The sequence below is a fragment of the Mixophyes fleayi genome, chromosome 5, assembly GCF_038048845.1.
Source record: "Mixophyes fleayi isolate aMixFle1 chromosome 5, aMixFle1.hap1, whole genome shotgun sequence".
Classification (NCBI taxonomy): Eukaryota; Metazoa; Chordata; class Amphibia; order Anura; family Limnodynastidae; genus Mixophyes; species Mixophyes fleayi.
Window position 1 is genome coordinate 229,513,915 of NC_134406.1, and position 19,786 is coordinate 229,533,700.

Sequence of the window (19,786 nt, forward strand, 5' to 3'; positions counted from 1 at the left end):
CAATATTTATAATTTATAGAAAAATAGGAGTGCAAAACACTTTCTCTGCAGTACATATAGATACCACTCAACAGAATATTAAAAACGTTTTACTTATTAAAAATCAAAAAATAAAACAAACCATATAAAAAAAAAACATTATTATGAAATCTGGAGTTAAAATATACAACATAAATAGACAAAGCAGTTTATAGGTCTGTTTGGTGTCTAATAAATATTAGACTCATTTATTAGACACAGCTGATCACTGAAAAGTGATCAGCTGTAAACAAATGTTTGGACTGAATAAATGTTTGTACTGCATAAAACTATCTGACCTGTTTCTCCACACTGACTTGTGGTTTCTTCAAAACCGGTCAGATTGTTTTATCAACAAATTTTATGAAATATTGGAATCTGGAAATATTTCTCTAACTGATTGATGGACTAGTAAACTAAAGTGCTGCTTCTATTTGCCCACTCTCTTTTCAAAACGAATTAGCAATTTCAATACTGAAGTTCCCAGAGACTACCTGGAAACAGATATTTTGCTATGCAGTGTGTTGGACAATTACAGATGCCCACCTGCTGGGTAATCAGCTGATCGCAGGCAATACAGGTGTCGTTATTAATAGTGGCTCTTTGGTATTGGACATCAGAAGGAAGGATGTACATCCAAGTCCTGGATTTATATTTGAAAGGTGTGGGTCTTAACATCTATGCAGTACAAACATTTGTTTACAGCTGATCACTGAAAACTTTGTGGAAGATTCTGTTGAAAAACTATAGTTTCAATATCAAAGTAATAAGTTGTGCTGTGCACCATTGATGATCTTATGTAAGAATTTGATAATCAGGGGCCTGATTCATTAAGGATCTTAACTTAAGAAACTTCTTATTTCAGTCTCCTGGACAAAACCATGTTGTAATGCAAAGGGTGCAAACTAGTTTTCTGTTTTGCACATAAGTTAAATACTGACTGCTTTTTCATGTAGCACACAAATACTTGATAGCTTATTTGTACACTGAAATTTAAAGTTGATATTTGTGTGCTACATGAAAAAACAGTCAGTATTTAACTGAAAACTAGTTTGCACCCCTTGCATTGTAACATGGTTTTGTCCAGGAGACTGAAATAAGATACCTCTTCATTTAAGATCCTTAATGAATCAGGCCCCAGGTACCTGATAAGGACAATATAAAGGAAAATATCAAACATTTGTTAGACACAAAACAGACTTATAAGCTGCTTTGTCTATTTATGTTGTATAGTTTAATTCCTGACTTCTTAATAATGTTTTTTAATATGGTTTATTTGATTTTTAATAAATAAAACTGTTTTAATATTCCGTTGAGTGGTATCTATATGTATCGAAGAGAAAGTGTTTTTCTATAAATTATAAATATTTGAGTACATCTGTGTAGCATTGTTTGAATTTTTGGTATTCTGATCCACAAATCTACATCATATGCTTAGAATTCACCAAACATGGCTATATTAATAATAAAACAACATAAACTATATAAAACAGATTTTTATCTTGTGAAAACATCACACTTTATACCAAAACTTACAAGGCATTCAACACCTGTAAATTCCTTTAAAATAAATATTACCACCTTATGAGATTGGTGTTGCATTCCAAATACATACATTTGAAATAAATTGCACAAGCAATGATAGTACTGTATTTAGTACATTGCATCACTAGCACTGTGCAGTGTTGAAAACAAATGTGTGGTTATGAGTACTGTATTCAGGCCTGCTTTCAGAAGTGGGAGGGACAGCCTACAGCCCAGATTTAAGGGAGAACTTCTTCATTTTTTTACCTTTTTTGGGGCTTGGGAGCTTCTCTAGCACCCTACAACTCTAGCTTTTAGCTCCCCGTCTCCCTCTTGTCTCATATCCCAATCTGTCTGTACTCTGCAGTGACAGATGTGGCACATTATTGAAATTTTATTATAACGCACAAATGCATTGCAATTATGTTATTGTATCCCGACTAGGTACGTCAATTCTGCATTGTTCAGCCATCAGAGATCTGGAGTCTGCATTGTAAAGCCTCCAGAAAGTTTAGGAATGCATTGAATAATGGTGCCTAGAATTAAGTCTATTTAGTATAATGGTCATTAGTATATACTGTGTATTGTAGATAGTTCCGTAGAATGCTCTCTCTATTACATATTGATCAATAGAATGCTCTATTCATTGTATGGAGGCTCCTATAATGTTATCTGAATTCTATAGAAGTCACTAGAATACTCTTTGTAGTGTTTATTGTTCACTAAAGAGCTTTGATTATATATCAGTCCATAGAATGTTCTTTGTATGGAGATCCCTAGAATGTTCTCTCTGTTGTATATTGGTCGATAGAATGATTTCTGTTCAGTGCAGTGGTCACTATAATGCTATCTATCTTATCTTTCTTCTATATCACTGTCAGGAACTATTTTGAACTCAAGCACAGTTGGACCCCAGTTGTTGGTAACCTTTACTTTTGGCACCAAGTAGTACAATTCCAAGATAACACAGGTTTAAAATGCTAAAAGTCTAGTCTTTAACTTGAAAAACAGGTGATCTTCAATATTCCTTTCATAATATAGAACAGGACTGCAAGTAGGCTTGAAGTATAGTTAATAAGAATAGATAATAACTTTACACTTTCAAGAAGTAGAAATTCAGAAACAGAACACTCATATAGACCCCGAATGGTAATCATTAGTCTCAATGCAGATGAAAGCTGAAAAGCTGATGGAAGTTACTGTGCTGTTACTTGCCATATAAAATATCCATCACCCAAATAAGAAATCACTGTCCTTGAAATGGACAAGCTGAAGGAAAACTCAGCACTATTGCTTGCAAGGAGATGTACTCAGTATAGGACTAGTAATTGCTGGCAACAAAATGAACCAGCTGGAAGAAGTTCAGCATTGACATCCATGGTTAACTGGTTTCAAGGAACCAGAGCAGCAAACATAAATGTAGAAGCTGATGAGCTGTAATACAGTACAGCGCCGACACTGTAATAGGATGCACAACTATATCCTCAGAGTGGAGCTAGGTCAGGCACGTGCATCTCCTTAAAACCCTTGATTCCCAACGTTTAGCAAGTGCAGGTAACTGGGCACAACAGTTACAGGAATGGAGCACACGTAGTAGTACAGAGCTATATAGCAGTACGTGGAACTAGACACAACCAATGCAGGAACAAAGCACAGCTATAGTTCAGTGCTAGATAGCAAAAGTTGGAACTGGACAAAACCATTGTAGGAACAGGATACAGCAATAGTTCAGTGCCAGATAGCAGCTGGAAGAACCTGACATATCCAATACAGGAACAGAGCACAGCAATACTTCATCCAGGTGGAAACAGACTTATCCAATGCAGGAAGGAAGCACAGCAATAGTTGAATGCTAGATAGCAGCAGGTAGAATCAGACATATCCAGTACAGGAAAGGAGCACAGGAATAGTTCAATAAGTATAGGCTTCAACCTTAGGCAATACACAGAGGTATAATGCCAGCACTGCCGTGTGTAGTAGCAAAAAATATATATCTTCTCATTATAATATTCTGCACTCTTTCCTATTGGATACTCACAGGAGAACAGGCTTTAACTTATGCTTCTCTAGTGTTGCCTCTTAGAATTGACATCCATCCTCTTGTACACGCTCACTAGAAGGTTTGACTGACAGCACAAGGCTTGGTTGCACCAACAATCTCTCACTGCTGCTTTCAGCAGGTACACTGGCTTCTCTAGGGCTCTAATACCAAACCAAGTTGTGTATGAAGTTAGTGGCTAAATTTGAAGGTGAGGTAGGAGGCACGATCAAAGTTCTTTCGTTTTGGAAGTATGGAATTTTAGCAATAAGCTATTTTTCCTAGCACCAAAGGGGACATAAAATTAAATTACATGTAGTGAAAAGGGAGGAAATACAGTTATAAAGATTAACCTATAACATAACTGTGGTGAATAAAGCATAATCATAAGCGACTGCATTGGAAATACTGTATTTCAAGTGAATACATTTATAAAATGTTTTTCTGTGTAAGTTGGATGTAATGCAAATGACTTTAAAACAAAGCCTGCTCTCACAGGGTTAATGACATACTTACCTACTTTCTTCAGCTCCCTTCCGGGAGCCAGCCAGTGGAGGTGGGCGTGAGGGGGCGGGGGCGGCCGAAATGGCGTCATTTCGGCTCTGCCCCCTGTGATGTCATGACGCAAATTGCGTCATTTGACAGCGGGGGCGGGGCCAAACGCCGCGATTCACCGGGAATCGCGGCGTTTGGGATCTAATTCTGCCCACTTCACTAGGAAGTGGGGCACTTCCTAGTGAAGTGGGCAGAATTCGGGAGATTGCCACACTCACCCGGGAGTCCGGGAGACTCTGGCAAAATGCGGGAGTCTCCCGGACATTCCGGGAGAGTTGGCAAGTATGGTTAATGACCTAACTCAATGTGTAAAATGCGAGGCCAGTATCCTGTGTTTATTCTGTGGCTCTGCAGACTCTAAGTTTACAACATAACTGTGACTGGATCACTTATAAATAACTTCTGGTATAAATGTATTTAAAGGAAATAGAGCAGGGTGCTTATATAATTGCCAATGCCTTTATTTTTGATAATGTGCATATTTTGATATAGGAAATCATTATTTCTTAGACCAGGGTAGAAAATTAGTTTTTCCTGTTTTAAGGAAATGCCTTATTTTTGATGTATATATCTGATACAATAAGCCATTGTTTAGAAAGCCTTTTGTATATATTGGTGTAAGGAAATGTCTTATTTGGGGTTTACAATTTTTCTTAGGGAATTCCTTTCTTTGGAGAAAATGTGTACTCTGCAACTATTGGAAGAAAGGACCATTCAAAACTGTTGCTAATCTCATGCTAATTAGACCTTCTGATGTGTGAGGGTCATAGGAAGATGTAATTAGACTTGCTGTCAGACGTCCACTGTGCAGGAAATCGCAGCAAGGTTTTTAAGATATCACAGATAAGTGTAAATATTGTTAGTTTTGTAATGCATGTAAATCTGTGTTTTGGTAAACAGATTACATCCTGATTCTAAAAATAGCCTGCGTCCAAATCAGTATAAAAAGCACTGTCTGGTACACTGAAATGTATCATTCTGATGTTCCATCTGACCTGACCACTGATACCTTTAATCAGTGGAACTATCCCTGTCAGGGTACCTGAGTGAAATAAAACATCACTCTTTTCTTCAAGACCATGCTTGACAACTTCTTTAATATTGCTGTAAACCTGTGACCTGCAGATTAGGCCCTAAATCGAATCCCTTCTCCGGCTGTATCTGAGTTTGGACCCAGCTCTCCAGTACCACTGCTCTGCCACTACCCTGCAGCTTTGGCCAGTGTGATAGGCCAGGGGGGATCCATCCACAGCACCCTGATCCATAGTAAGTGATCAGGGATACCAGCCCAAGAGTACCAGCATGGGTGTACACTAGCAGCGACAGTTACCCAGAAGGAACGTGGTTCTGGGCACCATAAAGGAGCCCAGCGGTGGCAGCAGGCTTCTCCTACTGCGGCAGGAGGGGCGTATTTGGAATAACGTAAGGGGATGGTGGCAAACTAAGCCCAGCCGGTTCCCAGCAACAACAAACAGGGTGGCATAGGCGGTCCATCCTGTCACAATAACATTGTCACCTTTAGGGGGATATGAACAGCTTCTGAAACCTCATGTGGTGAGTTATGTCCTGGTACTGAAGTGGGTTTTGGCACTTGAAGAGACTGTAAGAAATCAATCTAGCAAATTGGACTCTTCCCACCACCTTAAAGTCATCCAGAGATTTTTGGTCTTTGCTAATTTGCTACAGGAGATTTATAAAAAAAAATTCTAGCAGCATCCATAATAGCTCTAGCCAGGATGTCGCCCATCCAGCATTGCGGTCCATCGAATCCCTGGTGACTTCTGATTCATTAATGTCAGCCTTTACCTCTGCCCCCATTTTCAGACACTCTATTGTAGAACTTCTGTTAATAGTCGAGGGGGATGCTTCTGATATAGAAGCTGGTACTATTTCACAAATAGAGGTACTACTAAATAAATGATATCCCTGTGCCTTTTTCTCTAGAAATTTTGATGCAGCAGAATTTAATTATGATGTGGACAATTGGGAGTTTCTAGCTACAAAATGGGCATTGGAAAAAGGAGGTAGTGTTTAGAGAGTGTTTATCATCCTATACTATATATGCTGACTAAATGAACTTACAGTATATTGAATCAGCAAAAAGATTAAACCCTAGACAGGCACAATGGGCTTTTTTTGTTTCTAGATTTAACTTTGTGACAGCTTATAAACCTGGATTCGATTATATGAAAGCTGATGCCCTGGTATTGGCCACTTATCTGTAACTACAGCTCTGGATATCTCTGTCAATAAATACCTCATAGCAAGAACAGAAAAACTTAGAAACACACCGATTGGATAAAATACTCTTTAAATATCGGATTGCGGAAATGCCTATTTTACTTTATAAAAAAAGAGCAAGTGAGTGCACAGAAACGTGTCAAGTGAGTCCAGTAGTCAAAAAGCCAAGTCAGTACTCATAAAAAAAACAGCATAGGAAACAAAGGCAGGATAAAATGAACACAATTACCTAACAGTCTTTGCATTGAAGAGGGGTACCTTTTATAGTATATTTTGGGTGCGCATTACGACATCTGCAGGGTTTATAGACTGCGTTTGGAAATTTGTGCATGCACAGAACCACTGGAACGTGTTGGCAGGCAACGCATGACACTGGTATGGAACTTCTGTCGGAGTACTCGATCTAGCCAAGCGAAGACGTAAGAATTGTACAGAAGGGCAAGCCATGTCTCACGGCTTGCCCTTCTGCACAATTCTTATGATAGGTAAGGTTTGGCATACATTCTTACTGATAAGTAAGGTTTGGCATACAGTGAGGACAGACATGCCGCTGCTGTGGTCTTCACTGGCGGTGATAGTATTAACAATAGGGGGTAAGGGGTCCACTCTACCCTCAAGAAAGGACAGAAAGAAGATAATTTAATGCCAGTTGAAACATTATTTGGCAGATTGTCCAATTCAGGGCGGAACACCAAGGTCCCCAACTCTTTGGGTTTTTCCTTTCACTAACCTCTTACCATTAATCAGTCTAATATCACTAAGACTATACACCACTGTTACATTTCTCTTCAGTTAGATTTAAATTTTAAAAGTGGTCATATAAAAACTGTACCATTTGTCGATTCGGGCTCCATAGGTAAATATATTCACCGGAGCCAAGTCAAACTTCACAACATCTCTACCAAGACCAAGTCTACTATTATTCCTTTGGAAACCATTTGATTGTTCTCCCATTGCTTCAGATCCCATTGATAAGGAAATGGTCCTTTATATTTCAAGAGTGACCAAAATCATCAGGAGAGCTTATCACTGCATATCATACAATCTCCTCAATTCCCTATTGTTTTGGGAATGCCATGGTTGACCAAACACAATTCTAAAATTAACTGGTCCAATAAACAGTTGATTTATTCCTCTGAGTTCTATCATTCTCACTGCCTGGCCACTCAAGCCTTGTACCTCAGTTGAAGTTATTCAGCATATACAGATTCCTGAACCATATCTACAATTTTCTGATGTCTTTGGAAAAAAGATAAAGGTGTACAACTGTGTGTGGATTATAGAGCCTTAAACACTATTACCATTCAAAACTGTTACCCACTACCACTTATTCATGAATTATTTGAAAGGCTATCTTCTGCTTGCATCTTTACCAAGCTAGATCTAAGAGGTGCTTACAATTTGATTAGAAATCATCCAGGACACGTGTGGAACATTGCTTTCCTGACCCATTTGGTCATATTGAGTACTTTGTAATGCCTTCTTAAACTTTCTAATGCTCCAGCCACTTTCCAACATTTTTAAATGGCTTTAGATCAATTTGTTGTCATCTATCTTGATGACATTCTTATATAGTCTCAAAACCTGTCAGAACATTGGGAGCATGTGAGAATAGTCCTGCAATGCCTCAGAACTCACAATCTATATGCTAAATTCAAGAAATGCTCCATTGAATCCATGTTTATGGAGTTCCTTGGATTCATTATCTCCAACAAAGGTTTGAAGATGGATCCCAATAAATCCAAGGCAATTGAGGAATGGGCAGTACCTTTGAACTTAAAAGTGGTCCAGCATTTTTTGGGATTTACTAATAGGTGCTTCATTAAAAAAAATTCTAAAATAAGTCAAGCCATTTCCAGCCTAACTCAAAAAGGTATTCCCTTCCATTGGACCATTTCTGTTCAAGAGGCATTTAATAATGCCAGATAGACTGCTCCCATCTTGTCATATTATGACTTTGCTAAACCAATCATTCTTGAAGTCGATACATCTGAGACAGTGGTAAGCTCAGTACAATCTCGAAGAAAATAACTACTATGAACAAAATTATTCCATAGAGAACTACTTGCTATTAGCTTGGCATTGAAAGAGTTGAATCATCTTCTTGAATTTGCTAAACGTTCTCACCACAATTTACACTGACCATAAAAACCTTGAATGTCTTAAAACTGCAAAAAGTCTCACTTCCCAACAAGCCCAGTGTTCATTGTTCTTATTAGACTTAACTTTGTAGTAACATATAGGCCAGGTTCTCGCAATCATAAAGCAGATGCCTTGTCTGGAATGTTTGAAAAGTCTCCAGAACATTTACAACAGGATTTGCATATTCTACCTGTAGAAAACATTCTACATGTTGTTACCCCCCCCCCCCTCCCCCCCCCCCTACACACACACACACACGCACACACACAGTTCTTGAAGGGTAAAATATCCATGGCAACTAAGAGGTTATAAATAGTTTGAAAATCAAAAAACTTGTACCCATAATACAAGGGCACACTGATGGGTATCTTTCTGGATTTTTGTACCAACCTCTGTTTTACCTCAATAAATTCTAAGATTATGTCACAACACCAAAATGGTTGGTCATCTTGGAATCCATAAGACTATAAGTATTATTGTAAGATACTACTGGTGGCCACAACTTTCCAAAGGTGTTAGACTCTATGGGCCTGATTCATTAAGGAAAGTAAAGCTACCTTTGATCCTTGGCAAAACCATGTTGCATTGGAGTGGGAGGTGAATTTAAAATGTGTGGACAGATTTGTAGTTTGATAGGGCATGTCCTAGATCAACTTTAAATTTCAGTGTACAAATAAAGCTATCAAGTATTTGTATGCTACATGAAAAACAGCCAGTATTTAACTTATGTGCAATATAATAAACTAATTTGCATGCCTTGTATTGTAACATGGTTTTGTCCAGGAGAAAACATACTCAATTTTTTGTCTTACTTTCCCTAATGAATCAGGCCCTATGTCTCTGCATGTTCAGTATGTGCCAGAAATTGGACTCTCCATTTACCACCTACTGGATTACTCCAGCCATTACCCATCCTGTCGAAGTCGTATAATTGGATGAACGAAAGTATATTGGTTAATATTGTTTTGCTGTGCGATTGCGATCTGTACGCCACGTAACGCGTGGCATGGTGCGATCGCACGGTAAAATGCGCACGCACGCACACGCACTATAACATTTAGTTTCATATATATATTTATAGATTCCATTCCAAATTGATTTATGAGCAGACAGTATTTAGTTTATTATTAGTTTATATAATATTATTATATGTGCACTTCAGTGATATTCAAGGTTCAGGTTATAGGAAAGGTGTCATGTCTAGTATCATATTAAACCCCTATTCATCAGCAGCTGTCCGGTTCCATCGCCGAAGAGATGGCATATTAATGTTAGGGAATAAATAGCCAGATTGATATCAGAATGTGAAATGCTAATGAACTCATTGTAACTGGAGCACATCCCCTGGAGAGATGACCCCCTACCTTTGGATTCCTTAGATTTAACCAGCCTATGACCTGTTTACCCTGGACCCACCCAAAGTCTGGACCTATAGAAGCAAGCCACGTCATCTCCATTGTTCACTCTGTAACACTGACTGTATATATAATCATAGCTCCACCTCCACTAGCCTCAGTCTACTCTGACCACAGTATTCCATAGAGATATACTGTTCACTGGGTCCCGTGGGAGCGCAGCGAGCGCATGCGATAGCAGCGGTATGAATTTATCTTTTGGTATTGGCTGTACTGTACTGTATTATATAATAATGTATTGAACTGTTTACTTTTTACATCTGCTAAAATAAATCACTCTGTGCTTCGGAAACACAATACAATCGATTGGGCAATGCTTATTTGAAAACGATAGAATTACTTTAATAATCCCCACAGGACTATGGAAAGACATTTCTATGGACTTCATCTCAGAATTACCACCTTCACATGTATTCACTGCTATTTTTGTTGTGGTTGACCGCTTTACTAAACTGGCACATTTTAATACAAAATTACCTTCTACTCCACAAACAGCCCGACTTTTTCTTAAACATATTTACAAATTTCATGGATGCCCTGATAGTATTGTATCAGACAGGGGAACGCAATTCACATCTCGCTTCTGGAAGGCTTTTTGCAGTTCTTTACACATTCATTTGAATTTGTCCTTTGGATATCACCCACAGTCCAAAGGTCAAACAGAAAGAGTTAATCAGTGCAAGGAACAATACCATCGAATTTACATCAGTTTCCTACAAGTCGATTGGGCTGAGCTTCTGCCCATGGCAGAATTCACTTATAATTACCTAATTCATTCTTCAACTCAAATAAGTCCTTTCTTTGCTAACTACAGATTTCATCTGATCCCAACGGTTGACTCTAGAGATGCCTTCCCCGTGGTTAAAGATTTTCACAAGAACCTTTGGAATCTTGTTTGCTTGTTTGGACTGGTTGCTTAACTCTTATTGTTGTACTGTGTACTGACCCGGCGGATCTATGGACTATGTTATTATAAACCATGAAGTTTAAATCTATTTTGGTCTTTCTGTCTGCATTATCCTACTTCATCAAGAACTACACATCTGGATCCCTTCTTCTCACCACCATTCCAGAACCACCTTCCTGGCTGACATCTGGTCCTTCTGCTGCATCGTCAGTCTACACCCCAGATCCACCTTACGACCAGGCATTGGAATCCATCCATTGGTAACATGTAACTGAAATTATTTATTGTGACATTGTGACATGTCATATGGTTATAGAGGTCCCTTGACCCCCTCCTCAAGTAGGTTGCTTAGACAATGCCTGTCATATTAGTAGCCACAATGTGTTTCAAAAAAAATTATTTAGAAAGTGCTGAAATGGTTTTAGAAATGATCATTTCTTGGGTATCAGTCTTTCTACTTATAAATTGTGCACACGTTCTATCCTTTTCCAGACAACACAATTATGTGAGTGTGCTATTACAGATTATGTTGTTACTCCTGTTTAATTTGAAGAAAACCTTTTTCAGTTTATATTTCCTGTCTGTCAGTGTGCTATCACCATATTTAAGAACTTTGTGACTCTTTGTCATATCAAACTCTATTCAATAATGTTTTGTCTTCATGTTCTTAAATAAATTAATATGCCAAATAGGCTTGGTTTTTGTAAGGCTACATTTCTGTAGGGACGTGTTTTTTCTGCAGTAATTCTGATTAAATCAAGTTGTGACTCCAGTCGGGGATCAGACAGGGAGTAACTAGAGACTTTCTAAGAGTGTCAGCTCTTGAATTAAATCTTAGAAGTGGCAGAACTTTGTGTTTTATAGTGAGTGTGAATTATAATTTGGATATTTTAGTCCAGAGACAAGGTGGTTTTGTTTTGATTTATCCTTTCACACCCACATGTCATGCATGTTCAGGTGGGTCTTGTCATGACATGGTGGTCTAGCATGGTGGTCCAAAGCACTAGGCGTGGCCCCAGGATACAGGACATGCACCCACATAGTATGACCACATCCCAATGTGACATGTCTTCAAGTTGTCCTGAATTGGACTGATATAATGTTAATACAAGCTAAGCTGTACTATAACACACAACATAGCTGTAGTATATTAATTCATACTAATACATTGCAATCTCTCTCTTGGTGTTATTTGTTAGTGGGGACCTCAGCTGTAAGGCTTAAATCACTTATTACATATGTGAGGACTGAGGTAAAGGAGGTATCCAACAAATGACAGTGACCCTTGAATAGACGAGTGTCATAACCATAAAATCTCTCCAATTCAGAGCAAGTTTTCATGGATCCTTCAGTTTTCATATATCTTTACTAAATTATTCCACCAGAAGTTTCCACTAATAGTGAGTGCAGAACTTAGTTCCAACTGATGTCCTAGGGAGGGAGGGTTGTGTCACCAAAAGTGACCAATTACTAATGTGATTAGCTTATTGTGACGTTTCATTCTACAGTAACTGTGTTACGAGCCGCGGTGGTGCCCAGCCGCTGCGACTCTCCTACCTGCGTCCCGGCCGTCGCTATGGCGACCGGGACGTCACTTCCGCCCATGACCCGGCCGTTGCCGGGGCAACGGATGGATGCTTCAGCGCTGCGTCCCGGCAGTGAGAAGCCGGGTGCATGCGCTCAACATATTACAACACCTGTGGGCTAATTAATCTAGGTGCAAGAGGGCTGAGGATTATCAGAGCCAGGCTCTGATTGGCTGGGCCTACTACTTAAGGCAATGAGGTCTGCTACCTCATTGCCGGTTATAGCTTCTGTGCTCCAGTCTGCTGACCTGCTTGTTCCTGTTCCTGTATCCTGATACTCGCTTGTGTTTCCTGTGACCCTGATCTTCGACCTGTTTACCGTTTCTGCTATCTGCCTGTGACCCCTGACCTCAGCTTGTTTACCGATACTGTTGTCTGCTGCCGGCCCTTGACCTCTGCGTGGACCTCACTCCGCTTGCCTGGGTTCTCCCCAGCCGGTACACACTTCACGACCCTCTGTCAGTCTGCGGCCCAGTCTGTCCCCACCATCAGGGGCTCCAGTGAACACCTGATTGGCAGAGTAGATTCCGGGTTGTGTTGTGCCGGCTGGAGGGGTTCCCTACAAACTGGAGGTCATTTACGAACTTTAAAAAATATGAAGGAACAGAGGGTCTATTTTTTTAATCTTTATCTGTACATAAGCTATGTTCAACATTTTGCATGTCATACACCAGAGAACTACACATGTCTAAAGTAATTCCTGATAACACAAGTATTTTTCTCACCTGAAAATAATGCTTTTTGAAGCCTCATTTATAGGTTGTTGAAGATTTTGTGGACAATATCAGTTTGAGAGATGTCCTTCCTCCACCAAGTAAATAAAAAAATCTATATTTTATCTTAATATGGTCTCCAATTGCCCAGCTTCAGTCCTCTGCCTACACCGCTGGCTTGATTTGAGCACACAGCAGTATTTTTAAAGCCCCCCCCATTGTGAACTTCCTATTGGCATGTACAAGGAAACTCACAGGGGAGGGCATTGATAACAATGCTGATCTGGACATCATAGGAAATATGGTGAAAGAATGATGCTGGGCTGTTCAAAGTTTCAGGGGCCTGATATGTAGGGAGAATAGTGCACCTCAGGTTATTAATACTCTTTATTACCTTTACTGTATAATCCTTGATATTGGGAATACACAGTTTACCAGGAAATAGGTTTGTAATAATGAAGATATTCTACAACTGAGTAATAGGTAGATGAACCATAGTAAATCGTAGAAAAAATAGTCAAGAAACCTATGCAGAATAAAATCTGCAGCCTTATTTGTATTCATAACTTTTGTTGCCAGTTCGTATTCATCTTTTCTTTGTTTCCCAGCCAGAAATGTCTCTGTACTGAGCTACTGAACAGCTGAGACTATACCCATGCTAGGAAGTGAAAAGTCTGATGATGGGAGAGATCTTTAGTGTATGTGATATTTAAACATAAAACATAGTGAACTTTTAGATCAAACATTTTTATGTTGCCATTGTTTAACAAAATACAGTGTAAATTAAAATAAATTATTAATATTAAATATGTGAAAATATTTTCGGCTCCTGGTCCTAATGTTCCCCAGAAGGAGGAAAAGCAAGAAGGGTCTGAGGAATCTGATGAAGATACTGGATTTGGTCTCTTTGACTAAAGTTATTGGTCTAATGTTTCAAATAAATTTGAATTCACCTTGGAGAAAAAATAAAAAATAAAAATAATTACCAGTAAACTAAATATAACTTGGGTATCTCCATGACATGGTTTTAGTGAAAAACAATAGGAAATAGGGATATAACCTATATAGGAACACAGTAACGATCACATTAACAATCACAAGTAGAAGTATTGGAGTCTAATAAATCAAGTGCAGAAGGGCAAAGGCAGAATAATGTAAAACATTTTATAAAAATAGGAGGTTGCCATGGTTTCAAAGTCAAATAATTGGATGAAAGCAAGTATATTGATTAATATTGTTTGCGATTGCGATCAGTACTCCACGTGTCATGACGCAATCGCACGATAAATAACGCACGCATACACTAACACATTCACTTGTATATAGTTCATATTTATAATATTCATTTATGAACAGATGTTATTTAGTTTATATTTAAACATTATAAGGTTATATGTCCACGTTAGTGAGATCTAAGGTTCAGGTCACAGGAAACACATCATGTATGGTATCATTCTAATCCCCTATTTATTCATAGACGTCCGGTTCTATCGCCGAAAGGATTGCTCCTTGCGTATGTTAGTTATGGATGATAGCGAATAAATTATTAGAATGGTATTGTCTGTGTAATGCTAATAGACCAGTTTGAACTAGTTCTTGGCGGGAAGATTAAGTATGCATCTTCTGGAGAGCTGACCCCCACCCTTGGAGAGTTGACCCCCACCCTTGGAGGGTGCTGTTTGAACTGACCTATGGACTGCATTACACTGGACCTTCCTGAAACCTGAACCTATGAAAATATACCAAGTCATCTGTATTGAGTGTTCTTATACTTCTTGTTAATGAGTTTGTCTTTGAATGATGTTTACCGTTGATCTCTGCAAAAATAAAGTCTTTAAAAAAAAAATCACTGAATAACACTGCAGTGCAGATCTGTATGGCATACTATTAATTACTATGTCTAGTCAAATATCATATATAAGTAAATAATGAATATAGCCACAGTGTCGGGAAGAAATTACACACACAATTTTTATGGATAATGGAAGCAATGTTCCCTCAAAGTAATAGTTTGAAATTCTCTGTAGGAAAAGTTAATCTCAAAACTCCATAGGAATAAAAATTCTCAGGTCTCCATACAATTCCATATCTTAACTCAGCTGTGTGTAATTGGCTTTAAGCACTTTCAAGTCTTTGTGCTACTGTAAGTCCCAGCTGATGCTCATAAGACAGAGTTACTCACAATTAAGCACTCCGGACAGAAAAGTCTTAGCAAAAGATATACTTACAGAATATTGTGGGGAGGGCTGTCGTCCAGTCCTCTCAGGGATGCTGTTTTCCTTTTGAGATTATATTTTAGTAAGACTTTTTACTCCATAGAAGCGGGTGATTCTTTGCAACTTAATTTAAAACCATTTAAGGTACCCAACGTGGTTTACGAACTCCTTACGCATTTTGTTGAGCAACACAACTTCATCAGAGGGTAAAAAAACATAGTGTATAGTAGACACACATTTTCAAGCATAAATAGAAAAACTAATTAAGACCGATTTCCAGTAACTGTGTGTTGCGATCAGCCTACCACAGACATAGGTCAAACTCTATGCACAAATACTTTTAAATTTAAAATGTTTTTATATTTATATATTTTAGAAATAGCACCGAAAACAGTTGAATGTTGACAAATCCCTATCTGTACCAAGATCTGTTTACAAGATGCCATTATTATTAGATCTCATAAACAGGTAGAAACATTTGTGACACAAGATGCTACCAGTCCTCTCCCTTACAAGCAATATTACCTAGATCGGTGTTGAATATCAGTATAACACATTACGTCATTATATAGCATAGAACTTAAAATGTATGTTTATAATGGCAAATGACATACTTCCCCAATGTAGTCTCATGCATATAAATACTTTACACACACCAGGAAGTACAGTATTTGGTACTCAATATATATTCACGGGTATATAGCATAACATTATCTCATTTAATGGTCATTATCTCATTTAATGGTCAAGGTTAATATATATGTATATAAATTACACGTGCAAATAAATAGAACAAATTATATTGTTGATATTTATGTTAATTTTTTTTACCTTTACCAGTAAACATAGCATAAATCTACAGAATTCAGAATAGAGAGAAAGGGAGTTTTGTTTCACATATTTAGGTCTGTTTTTGGATAAGAAGGATTATATGTAAGTTTGAAACATAATTGAATTACATCTGGGAATAGGTTTAAAAAGGGGAAGTATTGTTACACGCCTTTTCAGAACAAAGCACATTGCATCTGAATACAACACTGTTCATATATGTATACTGAATGTATTTCACACTTTGTAGTATTGTATATTCTGCCACAAGCGCATAGTACAATTTCTTTCTTTGTTGATATTTGTGATATTGTTTTTTTGTATGTAAACCTAAAGGGTATATTGATGCATGTGGGGGTGGCGCAGGTGAATATATAAAATCTTTATCTGTTCAGATTAATACCATAATCTACTAATATTTATATATTGACAAAAACTCCTTTTTTATCATTGTAGAGATCAATGTTTGTGGGAGTCATTGAATTTATATTGACTAATTCACTCTACTACAATTCATTTTTATATCTCTGTCTGAATGCAAATATCGTTCCTTTGGAGTGCTGATTACCTTTCAACCTCCCCTGTAACACCATCATCAATTTTTGAGCACTGGATCAATTCCTTGTATATAGAATCTGAACTTATAATCTTCCCTCCCCCTAGAGTTTCCTCCCCTTCAATCCTCTCCATCACTATTGGTATTGGTAATACCAACATCTCCTGTCTTCCCCAAGTTCGATGCCCTCTCTTCCCTCTCCTTCACCCCCCATATCCCATCTCTCACCCAATCATGCCGCTTTCATCTCCAGCCATAGCCGGATTAAGGGGGGGGGGCACGTGCCCCGGGCCCCCCTCTCTCCGAGGGCCCCCCGCCGCCGCGCGCATAACTTCTACTGGTTTTTTTTTTTTACACTTTTCTTTGTAGCGGCGGCGGAAGGGGGAGGGGGTTTCGGGGCTCCCTTCGTTGGTGGGGGGAGACGGGTAGTAAAAAAAAAAAAAGATACACTACTCACCTCACCGCGGCGCTGGCGTCCCTCCTCCTCCCTCCTCTCTGCACTGTTGATACTGAATGACAGGCGTGACGTCATCAAGTCACGCCTGTCATTCAGTGAGGAGCAGCGCGGAGAGGACCAGGAAAGAAACAAGAAGACAGAAGAGAGGAGAAGAAAGAAGCTAACAGAAAGGTAAGTAAAAAAAAAGGGAATAACGCAGAAAGGCACAGTATGGAGGAAATAGGAAAGAAGAGAGGCACAGTATGGAGGTAAAAGGACAGAAGGGAGGCACAGTATGGAGGAAATAGGAAAGAAGAGAGGCACAGTATGGAGGTAAAAGGACAGAAGAGAGGCACAGTATGGAGGAAATAGGAAATAAGAGAGGCACAGTATGGAGGAAATAGGAAAGAAGAGAGGCACAGTATGGAGGTAAAAGGACAGAAGAGAGGCACAGTATGGAGGAAATAGGAAAGAAGAGAGGCACAGTATGGAGGAAATAAGAGAGGTACAGTATGGAGGTAAAAGGAAAGAAGAGAGGCACAGTATGGAGGTAAAAGGAAAGAAGAGAGGCACAGTATGGAGGAAAAAGGGGGAGAATAGGCACAGTATGGAGGAAAAAGGGGGAGAATAGGCACAGTATGGAGGAAAAAGGGGGAGAAGAAAGGCACAGTATGGAGGAAAAAGGGGGAGAGGAGAGGCACACTATGGGGGAAAAAGGGGGAGAAGAGAGGCACACTATGGGGGAAAAAGGGGGAGAAGAGAGGCACAGTAAGGAAAAAGGGGGGAGAAAGGCACAGTATAAGAAAAAAGGGTGAGAGACACAGCATGAGGAAAAAGGGGGGGGGGAGAGACACAATAGTGGGGACAATTAATGTAAGATGGGGTGGTTTGGGGAGAATGAGGTCCCTTTATTAAATGTGCCTATGAATTATTTAATGGCAGTGACGGTTGCGGGAAATAGGTATATTTCTGAAATGTAAATACTATTAATTTATTGCTGGGGCTGTTTGTAGGGAGGGAAATAGGTTTATTTATTAAATGTGAATACTATTATTTTAATCCTGGGGCTGGAGGAAGGCCTAATTATTAATCATGGGTGGTACTGATTTAACGCCGGGGGTGGCTGTAATTTTCTAAATGTACCCATTTTTTTTCTCCAAATAGGGCCCCTAACATTCCAGGATCCAGACAAGCCGCAACTAAAGAAACCTGCAGCACAGGTGGTGAAAGTGAGAAGAACAGGTAGGAGTGAGCAGCAAAGTCTGTGAAATGTTGTGATTCTAGTGGGACAATCCCAATTTTGACCGTTCAATGGTGTACACAACAATGCAGTTTTTTTGTCTGTAGGAGGGTGGCCTGGCCATGCCCAGTGATGCATTATCAATGGTATTTTAATTTGCGGTATAACTGCTAGTTTTAATGTGCATTATAAATTTTATTTTTAAAGTGCGGTATCATTGCTAGTTTTAGCGTGCGGTATCATTGCTAGTTTTAGTGTACATTATCAATGGTATTTTTAATGTGTGATATCATTGCTAGTTTTAATGTATGGTGTCAATACCCATTTTAATGTGGTGTTTTGATGATTGTTTTAATGTACAGTATTTTAGTTTGTAGAAGCAATGATTTTTCTTATGCAGACAACCTAAGCGAGCCCTCTGGGAGAGCTGTAAGTGTCATACTGTGGGCTGTACGTGATGTAATGCAGGATGTGTCACTATGCCCTTAATTTTAGATCTTAGGGGCCCCCCTGTCTTAAGTGCCCCGGGCCCCCCGAAGCCTTAATCCAGCTCTGTCTCCAGCTTATATCAGACTCTTCCACTTTACTAATGCCGCCAAAACTCTCATCCACTCTCTGATCATTTCCCACCTTGATTACTCGACCTCTTCCTTACTGGCCTCCCCCACAACCATCTCACTTCTCTTCAGCCCATACTCAATGCTGCAGCAAGACTAATCTTCCACTCTCGCCGGTCTACATCTGCCTACCCTCTCTGTCAAGCACTGCACTGACTCCCATTCTGTTACAAAATCCTCTTCCAACTCCTCACCCTCACCTACAAAGCCCTCTCTAAGGCTAGGTACACACCGGAGGTTTTTCTAGCCAATTATCGGGCCAATCACTCCATAAAAACTCGGCCAGATATCATGTTAGTGTCAATGAACGACAGTCGTTCCAAAGTGTCGATTGTCATTTCATTTGGTGGTCATACTGTTCAATAATCTCATTCTAATTACCTTCCAATCATTTAGTGTGTATGCACTCACCATCTCCATTGAGTTTACAGAGTCATGGTCTTTTCAGTCAATGCCGGCAGTGAACATGTCCTGGTGACTAAATGTAGAGAGTGCTGTACATGGAATATTTTGTTTGTTTCTTCTGAGACTGAATATTTTGTTTTAGAGTCACAGAAGCTAAAGATAATACAATTTGTTATGACATGTGAATAGCTATAACAAAGCAGTTAATTAGTGTGACACACCCTCTATGGTCATCCAAAGACTGCCGCTTCACCTCCCACCTGGTTACCACATCTCACTTCCGAATTCAAGATTTCTCCGGTGCTTCCCCCCTTCTCTGAACAATCTCCTTTGTTCTATCCCCAGGCCT